This window comes from Pan paniscus, chromosome 1 (assembly GCF_029289425.2).
Source record: "Pan paniscus chromosome 1, NHGRI_mPanPan1-v2.0_pri, whole genome shotgun sequence".
In the NCBI taxonomy this organism is placed as follows: Eukaryota; Metazoa; Chordata; class Mammalia; order Primates; family Hominidae; genus Pan; species Pan paniscus.
In genome coordinates, this window is record NC_073249.2 from 121110623 (window position 1) to 121128894 (window position 18272).

Consider the following 18272-nt stretch of genomic DNA (forward strand, 5'->3'; position numbering starts at 1 on the left):
AATAGATGCAAATGAGATTCTCACGTCAATAAATTCAACCTCATCAAATATTATTTTCTTTCCAACTGAACCCAATACCCTTAGGACCCATTTCCACATATTGTTCCCCAGGCTTCTGTCTATAGAAATTGAAAAAATAATGCAATTACTTTGGTGTGTATTAAAGTACCAATTGTTCATACTTCGTAATTCATCCTCTGGGGCCAATTGGTACATAAGTCTAGCTATAGGTTTAGAGGCTATGATCCCCCTGAGGAGGATAAACAGTTCCTTAAAAATAGGCATTTCAAGTTCTTCAAGCAAGGGAAGCCTAACTTCCTGGGAGAGGGAAAAGGCTACACCCACTGTCAAATATGGTTCAATAGAATGTACCAATTTAAGGTCTCCAGCTTCATGGAAATACGCCTCTATGTTCTCATCCCAATTCTCAGAAATTAAGTCCTTCCCTAACAATGCCCTATATCTAACATTAGGAATCCTATGAACAGGAGAATCCAATTTGTATTATAATTCAGCTATTCGTAGGAATAGACTTTGGGTTTAGTTTTCTGAAATCTCAACCATGAAGCCATAAGAAATAAGAGTTTCTTATAGAAAATTCATAGAGGTTTTCTAATCCCTTGAACTTGAGTAGGTATGGATTTATCATTTGAGCATATCATTTTTCCCCATGATTTTTTCACTGCACTTTATAAGCAATGAACCAACTCAATTTTACTGCTTATTTTTACAAAACTGTTTCATGGTAGCAACCACTTGTCATGTAGTTTTTCCCTTTCTAGGTGCTTGAATACAAGTAGCTAAAGAAATAATTTTAGGTGACTATGTCATTCTGCTTGCCTGGAGTACCAGTACAAACTTTACAAATAGAAACAATACAAGATGAAAACTGAGGCAGCCATCGAGAATAATATATATTTGAAAAAAGTAATATTTTACTGTTTTTATTCCTATTAATAAGTGGACTACAAGGAGAAAGGGAGCTTTCTAAAGAGCAGAATACAATTGTTTATTTAAGATTACTTATCCCAATGAGTAATAGATTTATTTCTCATGAAAATAGAACATTCAGATAGACTATTGATTTGCTTCACCTGTTCTATCAACTATAGAAATCAACCTCCCAACACTAATTTTTATACCAAAATTCTGTGTTTCATGTCTGAATTTTGTATGTTCTCTTGGTCTAAATGCATCAAGAAAAGTAGACGTTGCCTTATTTTCCAATTAATAATCAAAGGTGCTATCTAGTCCTAGCTAAATCTAACTAGAAAAAGGATAATCAGGAAATTTCTAGGGCACATAATGTTAAGTAAAAAAGTGGATTTCTATTATTTTGAGTCACATAATAAGGGCTTCTTGTTTTTTCAAATATAGCATTTAGAGGGGCCACATATTTTCAAAATTGGGGATAGTCACAAGCTAAGAGAGGGGAAAAGCAGTAACAGCATTGACACCAGTCAAGAAAAGTCTTGAAAACAAACTGCTCTTTTGGCAAAAGTGTCTGTTTCATTGCTCTGAAATAAATTTGTGTCTATTTCTGGGATGCAAAGGAAACACTTCATTACCCCCACCATGAGCCCTGGTTGAGTAACTAGCTGTGTGTATATGAATTGATGGGTGGAGTACATTGAGTATTGCTCTGTTTACTGTTAAATTTCTAGGGAACATGTGAGACTTCAGTTAGGGAATCTCTGATGCAGTAAGCAGAATAAGTGAGGATGGTTTAGGGCATAGAGAAATTCTGCTGCCTGTCGTTATTCTCCACTGGTTCAGAACAGAAGAAATATGTTAGAAGCCACAGAGAAAAATTGAAGTACTAAATTTCATTTGGTTTTAAAGTTGGAAGTAAAACTAAAGTGTTAGTCATTCAGAGAGGAAGATGATATAGAATCCAGAGTGGTCACACACACACACACACACACGCAGACACACAATGCTTGGGAGACTACTAAGGCTAATGGAGATGAAAACAATTAGGCACTGATAAAATAATATTTTTTTTTCAAATTTGTAGAGATATACAATTCCAAGGGTTCTAAGATTGAAAAAAAATTTGTTTTATTCATACATATTCAAATTAAATGACTGGCTTAAAAAAGTTTATTTGATACAATATATTCCCCAAATATGTGGATAACAGAAATAACTAAAAAAAAATTATGTTATATATATGTTTATTTATAATATGTTATAATTATTTATGTTATATATAATATGTTATATATATGTTTTATATATACATATATAATACGTTATATATATGTTTTATATATACATATATAATACGTTATATATATGTTTTATATATACATATATAATACGTTATATACGTGTTTTATATATACATATATAATATGTTATATACGTGTTTTATATATAACATATATAATATGTTATATACGTGTTTTATATATAATATATAATATGTTATATACGTGTTTTATATATAACATATATAATATGTTATATACATGTTTATATATAACATATATAATATGTTATATACATGTTTATATATAACATATATAATATGTTATATACATGTTTATATATAACATATATAATATGTTATATACATGTTTATATATAACATATATAATATGTTATATACATGTTTATATATAACATATATAATATGTTATATACATGTTTATATATAACATATATAATATGTTATATACATGTTTATATATAACATATATAATATGTTATATACATGTTTATATATAACATATATAATATGTTATATACATGTTTATATATATCATATATAATATGTTATATACATGTTTTATATATAACATATATAATATGTTATATACATGTTTTATATATAACATATATAATATGTTATATACATGTTTTATATATAACATATATATGTTATATACATGTTTTATATATAACATATATATGTTATATACATGTTTTATATGTAACATATATAATATGTTATATACATGTTTTATATGTAACATATATAATATGTTATATACATGTTTTATATATGACATATATAATATGTTATATACATGTTTTATATATGACATATATAATATGTTATATACATGTTTTATATATGACATATATAATATGTTATATACATGTTTTATATATGACATATATAATATGTTATATACATGTTTTATATATGACATATATAATATGTTATATACATGTTTTATATATGACATATAATATGTTATATACATGTTTTATATGTGACATATAATATGTTATATACATGTTTTATATATGTCATATATAATATGTTATATACATGTTTTATATATGACATATATAATATGTTATATACATGTTTTATATATGACATATAATATGTTATATACATGTTTTATATATGACATATAATATGTTATATACATGTTTTATATATGACATATAATATGTGATATACATGTTTTATATATGACATATAATATGTGATATACATGTTTTATATATAACATATATAATATGTGATATACATGTTTTTATATATAACATATATAATATGTGATATACATGTTTTTTATATATACATATATAATATGTTATATATATGTTATATATAGCAGCCACACATAATACGTGGCTATTGAGCACTTTTGAAATGCAGTTAGTTCAACTGAGACATAGCTAAGTGTAAAATACACTTTCGATTTTAAAGACATTCCAAAAGAAAGAATATTTTAAAAACTCAATAATTTTAAATATCTGTTACATGTTGAAATAATTTGATTATGTTGGGTTAAACAAAATGTTAATATTAGCTTCATCTTTTTAACTTTACTTTTTATGTAAATACTACTAAAGTTAAAATTAAATATATGGCTCTCATTATATTTCCACTGGACAGTCCAGCTCTGGAGGATAAAAAGTATATTCTGATATCAATTATAATTTCCTTTTCACTTCGGAATTTTTTTTTTTTTTTTTTTTTTTGAGACGGCGTCTCACTCCGTCGCCCAGGCTGGAGTGCAGTGGCACGATCTCAGCTCACTGCAAGCTCCTCCTCCCGGGTTCACGCCATTCTCCTGCCTCAGCCTCCTGAGTAGCTCGGACTACAGGCGCCCACCACCACGCCCGGCTAATTAATTTTTTTTTTTTTTTTTAGTAGAGATGGGGTTTCACCGTGTTGGCCAAGATCGTCTTGATCTCCTGACCTCGTGATCCACCCACCTTGGCCTCCCGAAGTGCTGGGATTACAGGCGTGAGCCACCGCATCCAGCCTCACTTGGGAATTTAAAGTAATATAAACATTATACCTAGGAAGATAGATTTGATGTGTGATTCTTCAATTCTGTCTTTCTAACCTGAAAAAATACTTTCTTCAATCTTTCCTGCATTTACATTAAATTTAAAACTTCAATATGTTCTCTGTGAAATAGATAAAAAGAATTTTCTTTCTTTACATGAATTCTTTTAAAGTTTCTACTGGAAGTAGAAGCTGAAATCCTACTCCTAATTTCCCCCATTAGGAATACTCTGAAATGTTTAGACAATAATAGTGAAATTCCCCTTGGTAGATGAAACTTAGAAAGTCTTCTATTTACTATTCCTACAATCTTTGTTACCACCAACACTAGCAATACTATCATTATTAATGTTTGCTATGTACAAAATAGTTTTCTGTTGTTGTTTTTGAGATGGGGTCTCACTGGGTTGCCCAGGCTGGAATGCAGTGGTGTGATCATGGCTCATTGCAGCCTCAACCTCTCTAGCTCATGTGATTCTCTTGCTTCAGCCTCCCAAGTAGCTGGTACTACAGGGGTGCGCTTCCACATCTGGTTAATTTTTGTATTTTTTGTAGTGACAAGATTTCATCATGTTGCCTAGGCTGATTTTGAACTCCTGGGCTCAAGCAATCTGTCCACCTCAGCCTCTCAAAGTGGTGGGATTTTAGCCCTGAGCCACAAGGCCTGGCCTCTATTAAATATGAAGAATTTATTGTGCGAAATACTTTAGGTCCATTGTCTCCCAAGAATACTATAGACTATTAGTCCTGTTTTACAGAAAAATAAAAAGACAGCTTGAAGAATGTAAGTAATTTGTCCAAGGTTACTAACCAGTAAGTAATATGGACCAGATCAGTCCATAAAACCTGTGTCTTTAGTGTCTTAAACAACTAATATCACTGTGGCATCAAAAATATCTGTGATACCAAACTCTACCTTTTGAGACTAGATAATCCAATTATCAATTGTAATTCTATTTCCATTATTAATGCATTATCTCACAATATATAAAACAATGTTATATTTTATTTCTACTGTTCTAAAGAATATTATTCTACTTGTTTATGATATATTTATGTAACTCTCCTGCTTAATTCACTTATGCATACCAGCAGTTTATTTTGAAGGAAGTGTTAGTAGCATCATGTTGGATACACAATTCTTGATGTACCAAGAATGGGATATTTGCCATTACAGTTCCCACTAAATTCCAACAGTGCCTCCCATTTACTGTGAAAACCAAAAATTATTCCATGAATTTCTAAATACCCTGGTGAAGGTGAAGTAAGAAACAGGATATGTCTATGGCTGATTACCTTTGAGCATCTGATTCAAATGTTCATATTTAACTAAAGCCTTATATTCACAGCCTCAGGTTGTAGCTTAACACACATGCAGGTGTATTCTTACCTGACTTTCTCGATTTCTATTTTGCAAAGTAATGTAAATCAGGTCCTCCTGATAACCTCCATTTATATTTTTAGCTATTTATTTGTTGTACTTTTTTGTTTTAAAACAATTAAAAACTTACAAAAGTATGTAAGAAAAAGACATTTCCATTTTTTTTTCTGAACTATTTGTGGGTAAGTGGTCAACATAATGCCTCATTGACCATGAATATTTAAGTATGGACTTCCTACATATGAGGTCACTATCTTACAAAGCCACAGCACCACTCTCAAAATAATTATAATTACAAATGACAGAAATTTTATTTTATTTTGTTTTTAAAAATTACTTTAGATTCAGGGAGTACATGTGCAAGTTTGTTACATAGGTATATTGCCTAATTTTGGAGTGTGGGCTTCTATTGAACCCATCACTCAAATAGTAATCATTGTGCCCAATAAGTAGTTTTTTAACCCTTCCCTTCCCCCTCCCTCCTTCCTTCCTTTTGGAGTCCCCATTATCTATTGTTTCACCTCTGTGTGCATGTACACCCATTTTTTAACTCCTACTTAATAAGTGAGAACAGGCAGTATTTGATTTACAGATTTTATTTTCTAAAAACAACTGCAACTCAATCTCTCTTCTGTCTTGCATGCTCTTATTACAAAGTGAGTTTCATCCTCCTGCTATCAAATGTGTGGTTTTGACCTGGAAAAGGAAAGGTGAGAAGGTCTTTATTTCCTGTTGTTGAATCTGGGAAGGCTCTGAGACTTATGAGGCTAATGCATAAATAGTTAAAGAATTTTAGCTGATTCTCCTAATACACTCGCTATTGAGATGCAGTCACTATGCTGTGAGGAAGCCCATGTAACAATGCGGAGATTCTGAAGTGAGTTCTGGGTTCTAAGCCAACAGCCTAAATACTTTAAGTCCATTATTTAGGTCCAAGTTCAACCACTAGACCTGTACTTCACAAGCCTTCAGAGGATTCCTGCTTTCAGCCAGCAAGCTTTTTCAGCTGAAGCCCCCAGTATCATGGAACAGAATCAGATTATTTCCACCGAGTCCTTTTCAATTTCTTAACCCACAGGATTTATGAGCATTATGAAGTCATTATTGCTTTCTGCCACTAGGCTGAGAGTGGACCACATATACAGAAATAGAAAACTATTAATAGAAAAATGTATTGCAAACATCTAATCCTCAAACCCCATTCAAGTTTTGCCAACTACCCTCCATCCTATCAAATATTCCTTATACCAAAAGATCCGGTTCAAAAATAAGTGTTGCATTTATTTTTTAACCTCTTTTGATCTGGAATAGCTCCTCACACCGTCTTTCATGACTTTAGTGCTTTGGAAGACTACAGGTCAGTTATTATACAAAATGTCATTATATTTAGATTTGCCTAATTTTTTTTTTTATTACATTCAGACTAGGCATCTTTGTAAGGAATACTACAGGAGTGATGCTGTGTTCCCAGACATTCCTATCTGCTGGAGGCACAAGTTCTACTTGTTCTATTACTTGGTAATATTCACTTTAATGCTCAATTAAAGTGGTGTTTGATAGGCTTCTCTACTCATTTTTTAAATCTTATAATTAGTAAGCATTAGTGGGGAGATATTTTGAGACTAGGTCAATGTCCCATTTCTTACAAAAGATTTGTTACCTTTTCACGTAAGTATGGACTCATGGATTCTTGCTTTATTCTATGCCATAATTCATTACTCTGTATTTATTTTGATGTCCAAACTGTCCCAGATTTAATGAAATGTAATCTCCTTTAAGCTAGGCCCTGTGCCCTTTTGATACCTACCTATGATTCTTTAAAACAGTATTCTTTATATCTGAAAAATAAAGGAATTTCTACTTTCTGGCTTAATATAATAGGATGTTTAGGCTCATCTGAAATTTCCCTGCCGTCACCTGGGAATCAACCATTTCTTCAGGGAGTCCTAGTTTCTTTTAGAGGTAAGTACTGTTTACAAAGCAATGTCTGGTGAGTAGGTATATTTGTGTATTATGCTAAATCACATGGTAGTCTCTTTCCTGGCTTAGGCAGTTTCAGTGCCCTATACCTGGCCCCAACTCATTTCTCTAAAGCTAAAAAATAGGCGTGTCTATTTGATATATTTACGTTTTTCTCTCCTAGTAAATAAATAGTTTTGTAATAAGTTAACTTTTATACCATTTTCTCCCTATTCTGTTATTGGAATAGAAATATGCTGTTTTTTATTAATTTAAATATTATGTATAATTCTGTCTGGGCGAAACATGCACACACACATGTAAATGCACACACACACATTTTATGCCATGGATCATTTCACTGGAAAACTAAAGTGGTATCTGTGGTTAACATTTTGAAAATTGAAATCCCATGAGAGTTAATTGTGCAAAACTGTTTTATGTGATAATTGACTATGTAAAACCTGAATTACAACAGTATAGAATGGCTTGGAATTTTATTTAGATAGTCTTCAGTGTCAAACAAGAGACAATTAGATTTATTCAATGGAATGTTAATTTTCATATAAATGCAAGTTTTTAACTAAGCCATGTTTTCTAACACATTCAGGATAGGCTTATGAATACATATAAACCTTGGTGAAAATTATTTAAATAGTCAAAGATTTATTTTGAGGAGAATTTGGTGTCAAAAATAGTGTAAGGTATTAGGGATACATATATTTAAGACATACTCCCTATATTAAGGAATTTACTGTCTAGTGGGGAAAGTAGCTATATAAACAAATATAATATGGTGCAAAGAGTAGGTCTAGGGGCAAAAAATTCCACCTTCGTCCCCTTGGGGTTTCAGCTGGATCTGAGAATTAAATTGACATTAGATAGATTAACAAGATAAAAGTGTAATACAAATTTTACAGGGCGTGGAAGCTCTCATAAGGAAATAAAGACCCAAAGAAGCAGTTAGGGTCAGTTACTTAAACACTGAATTGGACAAAGAATAGTTAGTTGCGAAGAAGCAACTAAATCATGTGGGAGGCTTAAAAGACAAGAGGTATTTTAACAAGATCTTTACATAGTTTTTAGTTTTGACTTCTCATCCTTGAATATAAAGATTTTGCATCTTTCCGGTAAAGGGAGGGCGTCTTTCACATGGGAATTTTATCTTCTGCTTTTGAGAGACAGCACAGAGGTCAAAGTGATCTTTTGTATGTATTGTTTTTTAAACCACTTTAAACTTAAATAGGCAATATGCCAGAATAGCATATTTTAACCTCTTCAAGGTCAACAGTAGTGATGAGCACATAGTGGATTAATGCACAGAAGAGGCTTCTCTATGAGTGAGTTGGAAAGGCATTTGGTAGGATAGGATTCCCATTTTGCTCCTTGAACCAGACCAAGCAAGGTGAAATACTCTACAGAACATACTACTGCAAGCAACTTTTATGAGAGTTTTTTTTATTGTTGTTGTTGTTTTGTTTTGCTTTGTTTTTAACCTAATGGAACTGATATCAACACAGCCAAGTTGGGGAACCAGAAATATTTTCAAGAGCAGATAAGTTCATAGCAAGAAGAGTAATATCAGTGTCTTAGCTAGTTTCTGAGAAGATGTTGTTTCCTTATATTCAAAATCAGAGCTTTTTAATTTTTTTCAAATCAGTACTGTGAATAAAACAGAGAGAAAGCAAAAATGATATAATTTTGTTAGCCTTAAAACAGAGGTTATGCTACAACATCTTACTCTTCTACTAATCTGATACTTCAGATTGATTTACCTTAAATCTTCTTACTTTAAAACTTCCGATGGACCTTAAATCTTCAGGATGGTTTAAGGCCAATTTACTTGCATTTTTACGCTAGCAGAGTATATGACATATTGTATTAATAAAAAATGTTAAATTTGTCATGCTGACTTGACTCTCTACACTTATGGGAATAAGGTGAAGAAATATAATTAACCACTTTTCTATTTTTCCACTTGGGCTTTTAAAAAATGTACATTTTTTCTTCAAACTATTTATAAATTACTCATAGCCCTAATTTCATATTTATCTCTCATTAGGGAGTGTTGGCCATATTTAGACTGATTATGTTTTACTGAATTCTGAGATGTTAGGAAGCCATAATATCTTCTACATTGTGTTATTTAAGTCACAAATTTAAATGTAAGTAGAGTGAAGGCTGCAGATAACTATTTTTTAAAAAATAGTTTTTATTGTTTCTTTATATTCACTCCTAGGACAGACACTGTGGGATAAATGCACTGTAAATATTTATATTACTTTACAAGAATGGGGATCACAGACTAAATCCCTATATATTGCTCTAAATATTTACCCTCCTGTATTAGTAAAGTTACTCAAGGACACTGCCAATCATTCTCAGTGTTTGCAAACAATAAGAAGGGTTGCAAAATTCAGAGAAGTAATCATTTCATTTTTACAATGGAAGAATGCATAAGAAGTAAAGAAACTGAGTGTCTTATCAAGATTGTCTCATATACATATAATTAATTATATATCAGTAAACATATCTTATATAAGTATAAAACATAGATGATATAGATAGATAGATAGATAGATAGATAGATAGATAGATAGATGATAGATAGATACCCACACTTTAAGATAGCAAGTCCCTGAGGATATACATCAGTTTTAATTCTTGCTGGTGGTAAACAATGTGGTAAAATGGAAAGTGAGAATAAAGTCCTTATATAAATGAGAGCAGACAGATCTAAGTCACTCTCAGAAGGTAGCTCTTACTCTATGGAATATCCTGGTAGCAATGATAAGTACTTTTTTCTTCTTTTAATCAGATAGCTGATTAACATTGAAACACAAAGTCTCATTCTCTCTCTAATTATAATATTTTATCTTTCCTGGTCCTTTTGTTATTTCCCGTATACATTACTACTCCTTTAATAAGAAAGTTTTCCATTCTTAATCCACTGATATATTTTTTCCCAATCTGCTTAGTCCCATTAATTTTTACTTCCTTTCCTGTTTAGAGTAATCATTATGGACTACTACTTCTAATGCATCTTCACATTAATTGTCTATAATTTTGATAAATCAGTATAAAGCTGAACATTAACATAAATATGTGGGAGAAAAGTTTAGTTTCTGAAGACTCTGCATTTTAAAATATAAACCGATATCATCTCTTTTTGATATATACTCAGTAGTGGCATTGTTAGATTATGTGGTAGTTATATTTTTAGTTTTCTGAGGCCCTCTTTACTGTTTTCCATTTTAGCTGTACTAATTTACATTCCCACCAATAGTGTAATAGGGGTCCCTTTTCTCCATATTCTGCCCCAAACTTGACATTTCTTGACATTTCTACGTTAGTCAACCTGAAGACCAATTATAAGTTGGCCAAGATGTTTAATTACAAAGATTAGAATTATCAGTTGTATCTGCTTTTCTATTCACTGGCCCTTTAAAGGCATAAACTTTTTATTCAATTTGTTATGCCCACCACTGAGCATAATACAAGGAACATATTAGGTCCTCAAGAAATGCTTACTGAATCAACCTTAATTGATAATCAAGTTATTGTTGGTTCACTCTTCTCCATACATTTTTTTTTTTTTTTTTTGAGATGGAGTCTCACTCTGTCATCCAGGCTGGAGTGCAGTGATGTGATCTCGGCTCACTGCAAACTTCGCCTCCTGCGTTCAAGCGATTCTCCTGCCTCAGCCTCCTAAATGGTTGGGATTACAGGCATGTGCCACATGCCCAGCTAATTTTTGTATTTTTAGTAGTTATGAGGTTTCACCACGCTGGCTAGGCTGGTCTCAAACTCCTGGCCTCAAGTGATCTGCCCACATCAGCCTCCCAAAGTGCTGGGATTACAGGCGTGAGCCACCCCACCCAGCTCATATATTGTTTTAAAATCAATATTATATTGATATGAAATTGAGCAAGATAAAATAAAACACAGTATTATCATAGTAAGTAATTAAATTTTCATTGTTTTTTTTTTTTCTACCATCATTATAGTATAGCCACCAATTTCTACTGAGTATTTATCTACTATATGGCAGGTCAAGTCTGCATTCTGGGATAAAGTGTTGACACAATCTTGAATCAGTGCCTAAGGAGTTCACAAGTCCAGAGAGGGGATAGCGTATGTGAGTAATTCTAACATAATATTTTACAATCTGAGTTGGAAGTACAGAAGCACATAATTTAGTTCTGCAAAGGGAAGTAAAAGATTTCTAAAACAGAATCATATCTAAAACAGACTGTCTTATCATTTTTATTCTTGGGGCCTAACAAAATGGCCAGTAATTTTTTAAAAATGCCATGTTGAATTCAAAATAATATTTTAACAGTATTATTTATATTTAATATGTTACATATAATTTAATATACATTTAATATTTAATATATTGTAATTTCACTCTTGTATCGTTTTCCTGTATACTTATTTTTTGTATTTTTAGTAGGGACAAGGTTTCACAGTTAAGTTCAAAATGGTATCTGTCCATTGACTATGAATTTTTTAAATGTTTAATATATTTAAGAGAATTTGTGAAGTAGGATAGAATTTGAGATTTTTTTAAAAGGACATCTTAAGAAATCATTAGAATAAGATTAACCCAAAAATATCATCATATAGAAATTGTCTTTCAAAAAAGTTAACAGAAATATAAGTATGATGTAATTACTTTGTTAATTTCATCAGTAAGGGAACTAATATTGAGAAATAACCCTGCCCTCTAGTGGTGATTAATAAATTTTAAAATATACTGAAAACACCAGTTTGCTGTTACAGCAAAGTTCACATTGACATATATTTGAATAGAAACACTGAAACCATGTATTCTGCATTAATAAACAGACATGATTAAACTAACAGCCTTGAATGTTGTTTAGTAGATTCATCCCTCTAAGAAATTTAGCAAAACAAATTTTAGTAAATGAAAAGTGTCACTGTGTTTCTCCTTGTGAATGGTATTACCAATGTTGAATTAGATTCTTTGATGGAATACTTTTTCTGTTTGAATTTTGATTAGAAATCCACAATCTAGGGAAAAATTTACAAAGTCTCAAACTTGTTTTACTCACCCCCTACCAATTTTCATCACCAATTCTCTCCACTGCCCTGATAAGTCCTCTTCATATGCCATTTGTCTCTGCTTAAATATTGGATAAGCCATTTCTCTCTTTTCTGAGATAGGACTCGAAGGATCTATACAAAAAACACAATTTATTGCACTTCATTTGATATTTCTTTTTGAATCCTGAGATCTCTACATGCCTGATTATATGCTAGGTATCATCTAAACTATATTTTATCCCATGTTTTTTCCTAAAAGAAGGATAATACTTTTAGACAAATGTAGCATAATTAATTATACAATTTATTCATGAAAGAAACTATACTTATGTACTGATACTTTTTTAATTCTGAATTTTGTGCTATCTGTATTTTAAAACTCAACATCTATTTTTACCTATGACTGTCATAAAAAATCAGAGGTAGCTTCTAGTTACATAATCACAACATGAAGAATTGTTAGATATTTTAGAAATAACTAGATCAATCCCTCTATTACAACAAAGTAAATGTTCAAATGTGTCTACTGACTTAGCCAAGGTTTTGTAGTTGCTTGTTTCACTAAAAGTCAGAGCTAAATGGAAAACATTTTTTAGTTTTGCTTCCAATTTACCTCTGTACCTACAAATATAATATTTCAAAACTGTGTTATATCCATGTCCTCACTCTGAGAATCTCTGAATTCATTACAGTACATATCAAAAGTTAAGGACTTCGAAAGATTGTCCTGGTGGGCTCGGTGTAATCACAATGATCCTTAGAAGAGAAGGGCAGGAGGGTCAGAATCGGAGAAGGAGATGTGATGACAGAAGCAGGAGTGAGATTGAAAAAGAGAGGGTATGAAAGAGGGTGTGTGTGTGTGTGTGTGTGTGCATGTGTGTGTCTGTGTGTGTGAGAGAGAGAGAGGGAGAGAGAGAGAGACAGAGATATTAGGAGACACTGTGCTTTGAAAATGGGGTAATTAATGAACCAAAGAATGCAAGTAGCCACTATGCCTTCTATTGAAAAAAAAGTAAGGCAACAGAGTCTCCCCAAGAGCCTCCAAAAGGAACACAGTCCTGCCAACTCATTTTAGACTTCTGACATGCAGAACTGTAAAATAATAAATTTGTGTTTTAAAAATAAAATAATGACTTAGGAACTTGTTAAAAATTCAAATTCCCTGGTACCAACCCAGACAGACTAATTCATAGAAACAAGGGGAGGGATTCAGAAATCTGCAGTTTAAGAAGCCCTCTAAGTAATGAATGCTAAGCCTGGGTGATATTGACTTACATAAAGTGTTTTCCTCACCTATTGCAGGGAAGATTACTGCAGGAGGTTATTTCTCATTGTGGTTTTGATTTGCATTTTCTTTATAATTAGTTTTATTGAGTGCTTTGAATTTACCTGTTGGCCATTTCTATGTCTTCTTTGGAAAATGGAAAAATGTCTATTTGGATCCATTGCTCATTTTATGATGGGGTTATCTGGCTTTTTGCTATGGAGGTGTATGAGCTCCTTAAATATTTTAGATATTAACTCCTTATCAGGTATAAGGTTGGCAAATATTTTTCCCATTCCGTAAGTTGACTTTCCATTTTGTCGGTGGTTTCTTTTGCTGTACACAAACTTTTTGTTCTTTCATCCATATTTTATAATTTTTAGTTCATTGTATTGACTACATTTATTCCTAAGTATTTTATTCTTTTAATGATATTATAAATGGGATTGTTTTCTTAATTCTTGAATAGTTCATTATTAGCTTATAAAATGCAACTATATTTTATATATTGGTTATCCTGCAAATTTACTGGATTTCCTTATAAGTTCTAACAGGTGTTTTGGTGGAGTCTTTTTGGGTTTCTACATATAAAATTATGCCATCTACATACAGGGATAATTTTACTTCTTCCTTTCTGATGTAGATGCCTTTTATTTATTCATTTCTCTCCTAATTGCTCTGGCTAGAACTTCCAGTATAAAGTTAAGTAGAAGTAGCAAGAGTGGGCGTCCTTGTGTGGTTCCAGATCTTAGAGGAATAGCTTTCTACTTTTCACTTCTGAGTATAATGTTAGCTGTGGGTTTGTCACATATGGCCTTTATTGTGTTGAGGTACACTCTTTCTAAACCTAAGTTATTGAGGGTTTTTACCATAAAAGCATGTTGAATTTATCCAAATATTTTCTGCATATATTGAAATGATTATGTAACTTTTGTTCTTCGTTCTGTCATTGTGATTTATCATATTTATTGATTTGCATATATTAAATCATCTTTGCGTACCAGGGATAAATTTCATTTGATCTTGGCAAATGATTCTGTTAATGTGCTGTTGAATTTGGTTTGCTAATATTTTGTTGGAGATTTTTCCATCGATGTTCATCAGAAATGTTAGCCTGGAATTTTCTTTTCTTGTAATGTTTTTGTCCGGCTTTGGAGTCAGAGTGATGTTGGACTAATGAGTTTGGAAGTACTCTGTCTTTAATTTTTTGAAAGAGTATGAGAAGGATTGGTTAATTCTTTTGTAAATGTGTGTTCGAACTTACCAGCTAGTCATCAGGTCCCAGGATTTTCTTTGAGACATATTTGATATTGCTTATTCAGTTTCCTTACTTAAGGATCAGAGCAGATTTTCTATTTCTTTGTGATTCAGTCTCAGTAGAGATATGATTTTAGGAATTTATCCATTCTTACAGGCTGTCTTAATTGCAGGTATACAATTTTCCATTGTAGCCTCTTATGATCCTTTGTATTTCTATGGTATCAGTTGTACTATCTCCTTTTTATTTGTGATTTTATTTATTCAGTCTTTACTCTTTTTGTATTAGTCTGGCTAAAGGTTTGTTGATCTTGTTTATGTATTTTTAAAAATCCATCTTTTAATTTCGTCGATATTTTCCACTTTCCCATAGTCTCAATTTTATTTTTTTTCTGCTTTGATATTCATTATTTCATTTTGACTACTAACTTAGGGCTTAGTTGTTCCTTCTTCTCTAATTCCTTGAGGAAAAGTAGTGTTAGATTGTGTATTTGTTATTTTTATATAGGTATTTATTGTAATAAATTTATATCTTAGAATTGCTCTCATAAACTCTAATAAAGTTTGTTTCCATTTATATTTGTCTCAAAATATTTTTTAAGTTTTTATTTATTTTTTGATATATCATTATATCAGGAAATGCTGTTTAACTTACACATATTTGTAAATTTTCCAGGTTCTTCTTGTTATTGATTTCTCATTTCATACCAGAGTCATAATGATAAGATATTTAATTTGACTTCAATCTTCTTAAATTTGTTAGGACATATTTTGTAGCCTAATATGTGGTCTATCCTGGAGAATGTTCCATATGCACTTGAGGAGAATGTATGTAATGCTGTTGCTAGATGAAATTTCCTGTATATATCTGTTGGTCCATTTGGTCAAGGTATACTTTCAGTCCAATGTTTTCTTGTTCAATTTCTTTCCAGATGACTCATCTATTTTTGTTTAAAGTCGGTAATTGAAGTACTCTACTATTGTTTTACTGCTATTTCTCCCTTCACATCTATTAGTATTTGCTTTATGTGCCTAACTGTTTAAATGTTGGGAGCACATATTTTTACAATTGTTATATCTTCTTAAAGAGTTGACCTCTATTATTATATAATAAGGGTTTTTGTCTTGTTTTACAGTTTTTTAATTTAAAGTACGTTTTATCTGATATAAGTATAGCTCTCTTTGGTTTCTATTTCCATGGCATTTTTTATATCCATTTGCTTTCTGCCTCTGTGGGCTCTTAAAGTAATTCTCTTGTAGAGAGCATAGAGTTGGGTCTGACATTTTAAAATTGAACTGAGTTTCTTTTGATTTACATTTAAAGTAATCATTGATAGGTAAAGACACTGTTTCAATTTTATTGTTTTTTGACTGTTTTGTACATCCTTTGTTCCTCTTGCTAGATTATTTTGTGATTTGATCGTTTTCTATGGTGCTATGCTTTAATTCCTTTCTATAACATTTATGTATATATTATAGTTCTTTTCTCCATACTTACTATGAGGCTTACCAGAACATCTTATATTTTAAGCTGGTAACAACCTAATTTTGATCACATACAATAACTTTACAACTTTCTTCCCCACACATATTTTATATTTTTGATATTATTTACATTTTCATATTGTTTATTCATTAACAAATTATTGGAGTTATAGTTATTTTTAATATTTTTGTTTTTTAACCTTTGTGCTGAAGATGTAAGTTATTTTCACACCACTATTATAGTATTAGAGTCTTTAACATTTGAATACATACTTAATTTTACCTGTGTACCAGTGAGTTTTATGTTTTATATATATTCATGCTACTAATAGCATCCTTTTAATTCAGCTTGAAGAACTGCCTTTAGTATTTCTTGCAAGACAGGTCTAGTGATGATGAGTTCTCTCAGCTTTATCTCTCTCTGGGAAGGTCTTTAATTTTATTTATTTTTCATGCACAGCCCTGCCCAGTAAAGATAGTATTATTAGTTGCATGCTTTTTTTTTTCCCCCAGAATTTGGAATGTAGCATTCTTCTTTCTCCTGGGCTACAAAGTTTCCTGCTGAAAAATTCCACTGACAGCCTTATGGGGAACATAAATGTATATATAAACTGTATATAAACTATAATAGATATATAAATATATAATAATATATAATAGGTAATAATATATAATAATATATAAAATGTAATAATATATATAACATATATATAAACTATAATATATACATTAAAGTTATAGAAAGGAATTAAAGCATACCACCATAGAAAATTATCAAATCACAAAATAATCTAGCAAGAGGAACAAAGGATGTACAAAACAGCCAGAAAACAATTAATAAAATTGAAACAGTAAGTCTTTACCTATCAATGATTAGTTTAAATGTAAGTCAAAAGAAAACCAGTAGCTCAGTTTTAAAATGTCAGACCCAACTCTATGCTCGCTACAAGAGAATTACTTTAGGAGCACAAGGAGGCAGAAAGTAAATGGATAGAAAATAAATTCCATGCAAATAGAAACCAAAGAGAGCTATACTTATATCAGATAAAATATACTTTGAATAAAAAACTGTAAAAAAAGACAAAAAAAATTGTATGTGAGAAAAAAATCATTTGTTGCTTTCAAGAGTCTCTGTTTATCTTTAGTTTTTGACTATGCTATGTCTTGGTAAAGTTTTCTTGGGGTTGAACCTGTTTGGACCATTGAGATTCATGTACCGGGATGCATGTATCTCTCCTCAGCTTTGGGAAGTTTTCAGCCATTGTTAAAAGCTCTTTATCTCTTTTTCTCTCTGTTACCCTATCTCACTCCTATAACACAAATGTTAACTCTCTAGATGGAGTCCCATAAATTCCACAGGCTTTCTTTATTCTCTTGCATTCTATTTTGTCTTTTTTCTCCTCTGGTGATTGTTTTCAAATGCCTGTTTGAATTTACACAATATTTCAGATTGCTGTTGATGTTGTCTACTGCTTTTTAAATTTTACTCATTGTATTATTTAGCTCCAGAATTTCTGTTTGCTTCTTTTTATGATTTCTATTTATTTCTAAAATTTCTCTTGTTTTTTATGAATTGTTTTTCTGATTTCATTAAG

General features: G+C 31.2%; 1 long non-coding RNA gene across 13 annotated transcripts in view; it reads right to left on the bottom strand.

The window, feature by feature from the left end:
* LOC117974878 (uncharacterized) overlaps window positions 1-18272 on the bottom strand; it is a 172625-nt gene that overhangs the window by 92669 nt on the left and 61684 nt on the right. The window contains exon 3 of one of the 13 annotated variants that reach the window (XR_008626053.2): window positions 12680-12803. The exons of the other annotated variants lie outside the window; for them this stretch is intronic. This is a non-coding gene — a long non-coding RNA (uncharacterized LOC117974878). The remainder of the gene's footprint in view (window positions 1-12679; window positions 12804-18272) is intronic. 13 annotated transcript variants of the gene reach the window in all.